Here is an 11,051-nt window from a genome sequence, read left to right as displayed (position 1 = left end):
GGTCTTCAGCAGGTGAAAATTATATTTCAGGAATGGAAAGGCATGTATTTCTGCATAATTAACGACTTTTAAAATTACAGTAGGTAGAAAGAACAGTGCAGACAAACTTCAGTTCTGAATTTGCTTTTCAAGGTGTATGCTTTGGGTTAGACATTGACCAAAAAGAAGGGGATGTTCTTGACCATAGCACAAATCCTGCAACACTCAACACTTACGCACTGAAAGAAGGTACAAGAGTGCATTTACTTTGTCTGCAAACAAAAAAGTTGCGAAGAGTAAAATTTTCAGTCCCAGTGTGTGTTCTTCATGCAGATCCTATAGCTGCAGTGTATGTGAGTAGATCTTAAGCCTTACAGCTACAGTCTGGACTTGGCCGTTGCTATCAGACGGTTGAAGGGCTGTTAACCCATGATCCTTCTCCAACTCTTTTGTGTAGTAAATTTTGTGACAAGTGCTGAAGCTGTGAGTTGTATGGAGTTGTGGTAGTGAAGCAGGGAAGCGGAGGTCTGCAAGGCACATGGTTTAGTGGAGGTTCCAGGCATTAGTGTGGCCCATAGAATGGCTGCCAAAAACCTCTTTCTGGACTATTGAGGCAGAAGCTCATCCAGGCTCCAGCACAAAAGGATTAGCTAGCAGGCACTTTGGCCATCCTTCGCCCTAGACTGTGAGTATGTGGTAAGTCTCTAAGGACATTTGAGGTGTTTGAATACAAACACAAGCAGAAGAGGTGTGGGAAAGGAGGTGTAGGAGTACTTGAGATGATTTGCAAACAGCATAGTTTCTTTCATCAGTAGTAATTCTTTGAGAGATCAAATAGGGTATGATAGTTCAGTCATAATTTAGAAACTGAACTTGTAACTCCCAACTTGGGACGTTTAGAGTTGACAGCTTCCATTGCTCTGTTCAATCTCTCGTACTGCGTAAATTTTTCTCATGTCTGCCTTCTTCAGTTTAAGTGCTATCTCATATTATAGCAAAAGATTTATGCAGGCAAGGTACATTTGAGTTAATGCATTCTTATTTATCTTATTAGACATATCAGGTTAGTCTGGCATGGTGAAACTTTGGGAAATAATGTTTATCTTTTTCACAATTTTCCATGCATCTTCACTTATTTAACTTTATTCTCATGTCAAGATGTAGTATGTTGGTGAAGATGAGGTAATGGGCATATAGATTTTCAGGTTGCTTACCTCCTTTTCTGAGATATAGGTACCATATTTCATATTTTCAGGACATCTCACTGATAACACAAATATTTTTATAAATGCTTGCAATTTTATTTAAGTTAATTTTCCATTGAAGACTTCTAAACAAAGTTTCCTTCTTTGCAGTGACTATGAAAAATGCTCAAGCCTTTTATAGAGACCCATTTTGGAACAGATTTAAGATAGACATCTCTTTAATTATGGGCTTTATGTATAATTTCTACTGCTGTTTCAGTATATAAAGTCTGTTCATACATTACATACATACTGATTGTGTATGCATCCCTGCTTTTCATACTGGAGTCACAGCAATTTATCATTTTCTAAAATTGATTAGGCTTATTGCATGCTTTCCTTTCCTTTTAGCTTTAAGATAAATATGCCTGCTACCTTCACAGAAATTTATTGAAAGTGATGGAGACACTTAAGATGTTGGTGTACATTCACTAGACATAAGTAGAAAACATTCACCATAAAAAAGAGGCAATTAGATCATAAGTCGTATGTCAACCTATGCTGAATATACTTTGCCCAGCAGTTAGTTTTGCTGCCGATATAAATCTGCTCATTCTGCACAGTAACATTAGTGCATTCTTGACCCTATGAATTTTCCAGAAGTCCTTTAAAAACAGACATTCAAGTTAAAAATATTTTGAAGATTCTTTAGAAATAAAGATTATCCCATAAGAGTTTCTTACAAAGGTCAGTTTCTTATTGAATACTGCTCCACTTTGATGTGGAGTGCACTCTAATCATCTGTCTTTGCCCTACTTTCAAGTTGTGTCCGCTGAATAATAATAATAAAAAGATCAACACACATTGCAATGAATGGGAAGGGGAGGAAAAAGAAATGGGTTTGGTATTAGAACTAGTCACTTCCTCAGTCAGACCTCATCAGTGTTTCAGATGAGTCTGAATCAGAATAGTCATGTATTTCGGCTGTTGAAATCTGCAGGTCAATTTAGCCTGTCTGGTACATACAAATTATGAAAGGGGAAAATAAAAGAGCTGACTGATGGAAGAAGGCAGAGTGTGTGTTTGCATATGTGACAATCTTTAGCTATTTCAGGGAATAGTGCATTTCTGTATTTCTCACTGAATTTAAATCCCAGTTGTACTACAGAACTAAGACAAGATTATGGCTTGCCTTACCTCTCAGAGAATTAGGTGACCTCCTCTAGCTCCTGTATGCCCGTTTCACGTGGTACCACTACCACCATTGTTAGCATATCTTGCTCAGTCACTTGTGAGCTGCTATGGGTCACCTGTTGCTGTTGTAAGACCAGCAGGCCCAGAGCACACATCTGTAGGGCAAAAATGATTGAGTGCTTCTTAACTGTCCAGCTGTTTTCCCATTAAGTTAGAACAAGGTTTGATTTCCTCTTTGTCCATGATCCATGTTAACCATGCCATGGGTTGGCTATGCTGTAATTACCAAGGAGCACAGGATGTGTAGCTGCTGCAAGTATTTCTGTTAATCAGAAGGACACTCTTGTTCGAGCTGTAAGGTGACTCTGACAGTGTGTTTTTACACCTATTGCACGCAAAGCACCCCGTTACTGTCCATGGAAGATCTGCACATGGGTGAGCTCTCTCAGCTGTGTGTCTGGAAACATCTGAAAAGAGAATGTTGCGCTTTGCAGCTTTGGACATACAAGCCTTGCCGCATAGTCTTCCTTGTGACAACAAACAATAAAAAAAGTGCCATGTGGGATTATCTGTAAATGCAATTGCTTGATTTACTTACTTTTTTTTTTTTTTTTTTTTTTTTTTTTTTTTTGTAGTGGGATGCATAACTTGAGTTTCAAGGCCGCTTGGAGCCAGGGAGAAGTCTGCCCCTGTGTTTGGAATCATTCCTCTACTGCATTTTGGACCACACTTAGTGTATTAAAGACCTACAGCACATCTGGGCTGTCAAGGAGGGAGTGAGAGGAGAAACAAGAAGATAAGTACAGGCTAAACGACAGGAGAGCCTTCTGCACAGGCCGGCAAACAGCCTGAGGGGGATCAGGATGGGTGTCTGCAGCATGACAATGGTGACTGGAGACAGGTCTGCAAATAAGAGATTAACTCTGGAACCCAGATAACCTTATTGTCTCTGATACCAAAGATTAGATATTTCAGCCACTTCCTGCTATATACTGTCCAGCCTAGACAAAAGAAAGTATAATTCATGACATGAATAATCTTGACTTTTTTTCCTCCCAAAGCTATTTAAGCCAAAGCTGCATATAACAAGCAGCTCTTATTTGAGAAAAAAAGCACACCAATTAAAAAAGCCCATTCACCATATGACAAAATAGAATCCACTGCATCAACTTGAAATGTCAACGCATCACTGGCTACTGATTTTGGTACTATTATTGTTGTGATTGTTACGTGTGTTATGTTCCTTTGCGTGCACTGTAACTGCAAGAAAAAAGTTGGTGTCTCTATGTACCATCTAAAAGAATATGTTCATTTCTTTTTAGGCAAAATGTTGATAAACCAAACAGTGTAAAAGAAACACAGAAATAGTAAGCCCTAGTGTTTCGTGTTCACGTTGGTTGTATGCAGCTTTCTGCAGTCAGGATACTGTGGCTTACCTACTGTCAGAGGGATCAGGATTCCCACAATTTAATAATTGTCTGAAATTTTAATTCCTTTTTCAAACAAAAGGATGGAATTCTTGGAGTGTTTCAATCCAGAGACTGTGACCTAGTAATTTCAAATCATTCAAAGTGGCTTGTTGTGAAGCGGTAAAAGAATGATCCACCTTTTCACTGTTGCTGTTACTGGGCAATTTCCACCCTGCAAAAAGGAAATGAGTTACCAGGGCTGGAAGTCATTCAGTAGGGCAGAATGTATAAACACAAGATCAATTTAAGTTATATAGTATATGTTTTTCTCCTTTTCTATGTCTGTACCCTACTTCTCTGCTGTTCGGTAAGGGAAGTGGGGCAAGACATTCCCAGGACCCAACACTGCCCTACTTTGTTTTTTTCCTGTTACAGGTTGTTTCTCCAAAACATGCTTAAAACCAAACAAATGAACAACCATAGCAAAAAGCAGTCCAAACAAAAATCAATACTCATGTCTCTCATGTCTTCCTGTTAATGGTTAAGTTGAAATTCAGTACCAACTTAAAAAGTTAGCAGGGCAAGAACATGCTTCAAAAAGAGTTAAAGGCAACTATAGTGAAGGCAGAGCAGTGCTTGAATATGCAGCAGACCTGAATATATAACTGCATATAAAAGGACAGAGACCATCTTTCTCATGAGAATATCTGTTCCTATGTGCCAATATCAGTATTTCATGGGGCTATGAAACATACAGAAAGTATTGATTTCAGAAGGTGTTTTAAGATACCTTGATAGTGTCCTTCAAGAAAAAATTACTTGACATAATATTTCTGAAAGAATGATATATCATAGACTTTAATTAACAGATTGAAAGAAAATACAGACAGGAACTGTTCATCTATACTCACACACACGGAATCAGCCAAGCTTTGGCCTGAGCTGGAACTCGGACTGCCTGCAGAATGGCTGGGAAGCAAAGTGTTTCAATGGTCTGGTGAGGTGTGCTACAGAAAGGTCTGCCTTCGAGACTGTGCTTAGCTTTAGCAGTTCTACTGCACTTTCACGTTGAAAAGGCCAATCCCTGCTTAGAACGTGTATCTCTCTGTCTCTCAGCAGGTGTGCCTGTGGGAAAGTTGCTTTGAAGGTCGTGTGGTACCACTAGTATAGTGTGATTCTATATTTATTCTCCATTTACAAACTTAAAAACTGCATCTATTCAATTTTCTGGGTTTGAATGAATCTAATGAACGTTTATAGAGCACTTTGACTAAAACAAGAGGAAAGAGTTGAAAAATAAACAACCCTGCCTAACACAGATATACATAAGGACACAAAATACTGGATCAGATTTAGTTGAACAAGATGAGGAATACTTGAGTTTGTGTTGTATTTACATTTTGATTCACAGTAACTGTATCATTTTTCTTGCCTTATATACCCAAAGCTATTACACTTTTTTGGTATTTACCAAACCAAAGATGTAACACATGGGAAGATAAATGCATGATTAGTTCAGGAGGTGTTTGTCAGAACAACTCCCCTACTGTTTAAATTAGAAACCTCCTGTTTGGTGCCAGAGGTAGCGCTCAGCATCACTTCCTGAGGTGGAAAGCTAATTCTTGTGCCCTCAGAAAGGGCACTGATTTCCCCTGGGATGCCATGTGTGTTCATGGCAAGATTACTTGACAGAGAGACCAATGCAGCAAAACATACTTTATTGCAAAATGTCCTGCTTGGTGATTAATTGTTAGGGTCTATCTTTATTCAAAACACAAAACTTTGACTTTGGCCAGTTTTGGCAGATACAGGAGGAATTCGCCCTGAGTAGCCACAGAGGAAGCACAGTTGTTGCTATTCCTCATCAGTGATATTGGTATTCCAACAAACACATTCAACAGAAAAAAAATATATTGTTGGGAGATGAATAGTGCTGCACTACTTTCTGGTGAATCCAGGATCCTGATTATGAAGCAGACAATACATCAGGGAGGCAAAATGAAGGAGGACATGTTCAGCTTTTTGCCGCACCAAGGGGTTGCTCTCCTTCTGAAGTGCAGTGCAGCCCAGTGTACTGAGGACGTCAGCTCTGTTACTTCACTTTCTCATCTTCCTCTAGAACGTTAGGCCTCTCTGTATGGATTAAATTTCGTGAATTTATAAAATCTGCTATAACATGAAATGGGAAATGGCTTCAGATGGAAAGTGCATTACTGCCTTGAGCCCATTGAAGATATTCATATTATCTGCTGAAGCAGGTATTTTAACCAACATCCTCAAATGCCTTTTAATGTCTAATTTCCCATCACTTTGAGGATGTAATCAAGATAATATGTGTGATTCTGGATATTTCAGGCTTAGATCTACTTGGTGAAACTGCAAACAGAAAATAACTGTGTTAATAACTGTGTTAATTTGGCTTTAATACATAGGCTGTTAGAGAACAGTGTGTGTCTGAGAATGTTTTTCCAAGTTAACGTTTCTGCCTTTAACCATTATTTAACAAACCTCATAAAAAATAATAGGAGAGATTCCTATATAGAGTTAAACTGAAAATTGTCTAGACAAAATTAGTCTTCTAATTAGCTTTAATTGTAAGTAAGAGGGTTTTTTTTTAGAATGTGGAATATCTCTTATGATGTATTAGGAACAGCCTGAAAGGATATTATAGAAAAACTAGAGGCAGTGTAACACCTCAGGTATGAAACAATAACATCCTGCTAAGTGTCCTAGAAACACACATTGCCAATTTTGCCCTTTTGTAAAAAAAGGCTTTAAGAAAGCGTAGTGGTGAAAATGTGACAACACCTGACAGTACTCGGGAAAACAAAGTAGAAAGGTCACAGGCACTTGGCTTTTAATTATGTGTATATGTTATTCTTGCAAATGTTTAGTAGATTGTGTTTATCCATAAAGCTGGAAATGAAAAGGGGGGAGGATGAACATAACAGTGTGTGCATAGCAACAAAACAGGATAAAACATATGCTCTGTATCTCAGTCAAATACCTAAGAACATTGAACCAAATCTGTAAAATATTATGGGGAAGGAAGCAGGATAGCTGGCTGTTAATGCAGCAGAGGTGTCTCTTAAATATCAATTTTCATTGTGCTGACAGATAGCTATTGTTGCTTAGATTTAGTTTATTTTAGATAAATGTAAAGAACACAGAACAAATGTCTTTGAGAATAAGTGGGGTAAACTGGAGCATGTTTTCTCTCCCTCTTTCTGTAAGTCTTGGGTTGCAACAGATCACCTTTCTGCTGCAATAGGGCACTCAGATGAGAAGCTGCTATACAAGAAGTTGACAAAGAAGAAAAGAAAACACCTTTTCTTTGTGATACTGCAGTTGTTACCAAACTGATGGAAATATAACAAATACTTCCATTCCAGACTTGACTACTGACAAAAGCACCCAAGAGAAGGGCCCCAGGGAGGTCTGTGCCATCCCAAAGTCCACCCCAGTAACCTTGATGTGGCCACGAGGTCCAGGAGGTCAGCCAGACACCCCTGGAGCAGGGTCAACTCTGCCACTGGTGACTCAAGTTTTCCATTTACCTGTTATGGGTAAATGCTTACAAAATGCTGATGAGAACTGACGTTAAAGAACAGGAAACTTTTGTTTTAGGACTCTTGATTCTAAACATGTGGCAAAGACAAGATCCCTATAATAAGTTTCAAAGAAAATTTTATTGTTATTTGTTCATTCTTTGTATCAGTTGAGTTCTTTATATAGCTTACTTGCAAATGAAATACTCACTGAGCAGCAACCAAGTCCACAACAACTGGATGATAACGGCTGGGTAAATCATGTATCTCCAGAAGTGTTGGTGGAATCATTCCACTCTCATAACTGAAAGGGCAGCCTGTTTGTAGGCAAGGAGAGAAAGGGAAACATAACAGATCTAAAAATCTTGCTCTTAGAGCTTGACTTCCTGTTGGGTACAAAAAGTGCTGGGTGGGATGCCAAGATGTCAGGGGGGAGAGGCACACAGTGGCTGGCCCTGGGACAAGGCTTCCTAGCAATGCGGGCACAGCTGATTTTGGTTCCTGGGGAGCTGCACAGAGTAATTCCTGCCGTCAGCAGAGCAGCAAAGTTATCTTTGCACTGTCAGAAAGGAGGAGGCTGGCAGGGTCAGCAGGGGCTGGAGCAACTATGCTTAAGGGTAAGACAGTTGCTTGCTAATCATCCCAGGAAGATTTCTCCTCCAGCCCACATAGTTGCCCTTCCCATCCCCGCTGGAAATTGCTCTCCTCCTGCTTCTGCTTACCACCTTATTCCTCCCACAGGGGTACTGTGACCTTCTTACTCCCTGGGCCTCTTGGGGGCCGCTGTGAGTGCTAGCTGGGAGGAGGCTACCTCCAGATGTGCAACAGAAAAGGAAAGAGGCAGTGCTGGGCTGGCATGGGATGTGGCGCTCATGCTACAGCAGAAGAGAAAGAAAAAGTAGGGCAATAGCTGGGCTTCATGTGTGCTTTGTCATTCTGTGCCCCTGCACCCTTCCTTGGCCATGGGGCAGAGCCCTTGAAGTTGTGGGGGCAATCAAGGCTGGGTTCCCCAGTGCCACACGCACACTCACATTGCTCAGGCAGCTGCTCCCCACTCCTGCCCAGGCAGGCAAAACAGGCAGCTTTCTGCCTGAGGCGTTTCATCTGGCCCTCCTGAGGGGCTTTCTATAAGAAGTAGCAAACTTGGAGGGAAAGGGTAGTTAGGAAATGGAAGGCCCTTCAAAACTCCAGGATTAGTGTGGAAAACAGCATGGTCTGAAATACGCAGGAGATAAATAACATCTTGGGAGGACAGGAACTGCAGAAGTTGAGGAGTGAGAGGAACTTGCTCCAGGGTAATTCTCAAGCGGTACAAAAGGCAGGAAGATCTATAGAAAGAAAAATCTTACATAAATGGTCACTATAATGATCATTATGATTTTTTTCTTTCATGAAAGACAGCTGGTTTCTGAATGTACATAATGCTTCTTGGAGAAAGTGAATGCTTAGGACTTCTTTGTAGTGAACACAAAAGGGATTTTTTTGCCCCTAAATTTAATTTTTTGCAGGTTGCTGGACACAGACAGACCATGTCCTTCTCTCAATTTTTTCAGGCTAGCACAACCCAGACTATGCTGCTGAGTGTCACAATAAGTCTAAGGCTGTTTGACAGATGAGAGGTCTGAAATGAACAAGGAGGTCTCGGGTAGTGTGCCTGATGACTTTCCCCAACGCTTGACCATGGCACCTCTCTCGCCAGAGCTGGGTGCTTAGCTCTGTGTCTCACCCTGCCAGACCTCCCTCCTGTCTCTGCTGCGTGAGAAGGCTCCTTCTCTGGGGCACGACCCTAGGGACAGTGCTTACGCCCTGCCAAAATGCTAAGCTGGGGGCAAGAAGAAGTGCTAGCAGAGGGAGAACTTATTTTAACTGTCTGTTAGACTGATAATCATTTTGACAAGCTTTATCCAGGACTAGAGAACAAGCCTTTTCCAAATCTTCGCTTGAAAGATATAATGATATTATTTTAAAATGTTATGTCACCAGACGACAGGTCTCATGTTATAAATAATCATTTTATAAAATGTAAATAACCCAAGAGGCCATTTAAGCAGAAATACTGTGTGTTTGGAGAGGATAGTTGCTTACCAATAAAGTATTTTTTTCAGATATAAACTCTGAAACAAAAAAAATGTATGAGGATTAGAGTACTGTGTATTTGCTGCTCATATTCCTGTACTGTAGTCTGTCAATATAAAAACAAATTAAGACCTAATAGCTTTGAAACACTGTAAACCCAGTAAGATATGTGATGGAATTGTAATGCATGAAGAACACTTTTAGACAATAATACTTGTCCTTGCTGCATCCTTACCACACAGTTGACTTATAGACAATAAAATTCGAATGTGTTGGAACCAAACCTAAATACAGTTGCTCCACACAATTTTTTTCTCATTGTCATATCTCTCTCTCTTTTTAAACCTTTAAACACCAATCAAGAGAAACTGGCATATGTTACATATACTTGACATTATTGTCTGTTAGTATTCTCATCCTTAAAAAAATTCTCACTGTAACTGAGGTTGATAATATTTAAGTATAGTGCTTTTCTCTCTCCTAGATTGTGTACATAATCTAAATTCTGCCACTTGGCTGCCACTTCTACCTTTCTCTTCTGTAGATTCCTCTAACTCTCTCTAAAAGTGTGAAATGGTGACTTCTTTTTTAATAACACTGTATTAGCATCACTGCTGTTTGAATTTATTAACAGAGAAAATTTAATCCTAGAATTCTGCATACTCTAAGCAGAATTTCATAACATACAAAAAACTATTGTGAGTAGAGCAAATTTTAAAAATTATTTATTTAAAATAGGAACAGGGAAAAAGATGTTCTGTGGCCACTCCATAGCCTAAGGAATTAGAAGAATCCTTGTGCCATTTTCCAAGCTGGTGAATTGTTCAGTGTTTTCCATGATCATGAGATAAAACTCTCCTTGTCATAGCTGTGTAGTAGAAGACTGCTGCTGAGGCACTCTCCTCTAGTAGACCACTGTGACCAGGCAGATGATCTGTGCAATCTCATTTTCCTTCCCCTGAGGGAATTGCATCTCCTGCCATCTACACTTGAGGTAAATTGACACTGGCAGTTCCAATTAGACCTTAGCAGATTTCCTGGGGCAGGAGTGCTTAATTAAGACTACACGGAGGCAGTCTGCAGGGGACAATGTATGCAATCTAGAAAAAAACAATTGAAAAAAACTATTGCAAACTAGTTGTGTTCCTCTTTTTAATTCCCTCTCTTCTTCTCCTACAGGCACAATATGTGTAGCAGATGCCATTTCTCTCAGAATTTATGCCCATTAACACCATTTACATGGACACAGAACTTGACTATGTACACTTCGTGAAAAACACAGTTTCCGTGCATTTTGCTGCACAAATCCTATTATTGCACTTAGGGCTTTGTATTCTTAAGGCTTGTGACAGCTAAATTTCTATGGAGATCATAGATTTATTGAAAATCATGAGACTCTTTGGTTCGTGTAAGTCTTTGATCAACATTTAAGCTTACACGGGGAAATGGTAAGTGAAGAAAATGAAGCCATGTACACAATGTGAGGGTGATCTTTCCCCTCTGCTCAGCACTGGTAAGGCCACCACTGGAGCACTGTGCCCAGTTCTGGGCTCCCCACTACAAGAGATGATATGGGATGGCTGGAGAGAATGCAGCCAAGGGTTGCATTAATGTGACAAGAGGACCGCAGTGTCTCTCTTAGGAGGAAAGGTGGAGAGACC

Source organism: Caloenas nicobarica, chromosome Z, assembly GCF_036013445.1.
Source record: "Caloenas nicobarica isolate bCalNic1 chromosome Z, bCalNic1.hap1, whole genome shotgun sequence".
NCBI classification, from domain to species: Eukaryota; Metazoa; Chordata; class Aves; order Columbiformes; family Columbidae; genus Caloenas; species Caloenas nicobarica.
This window is presented reverse-complemented; position numbering follows the sequence as displayed.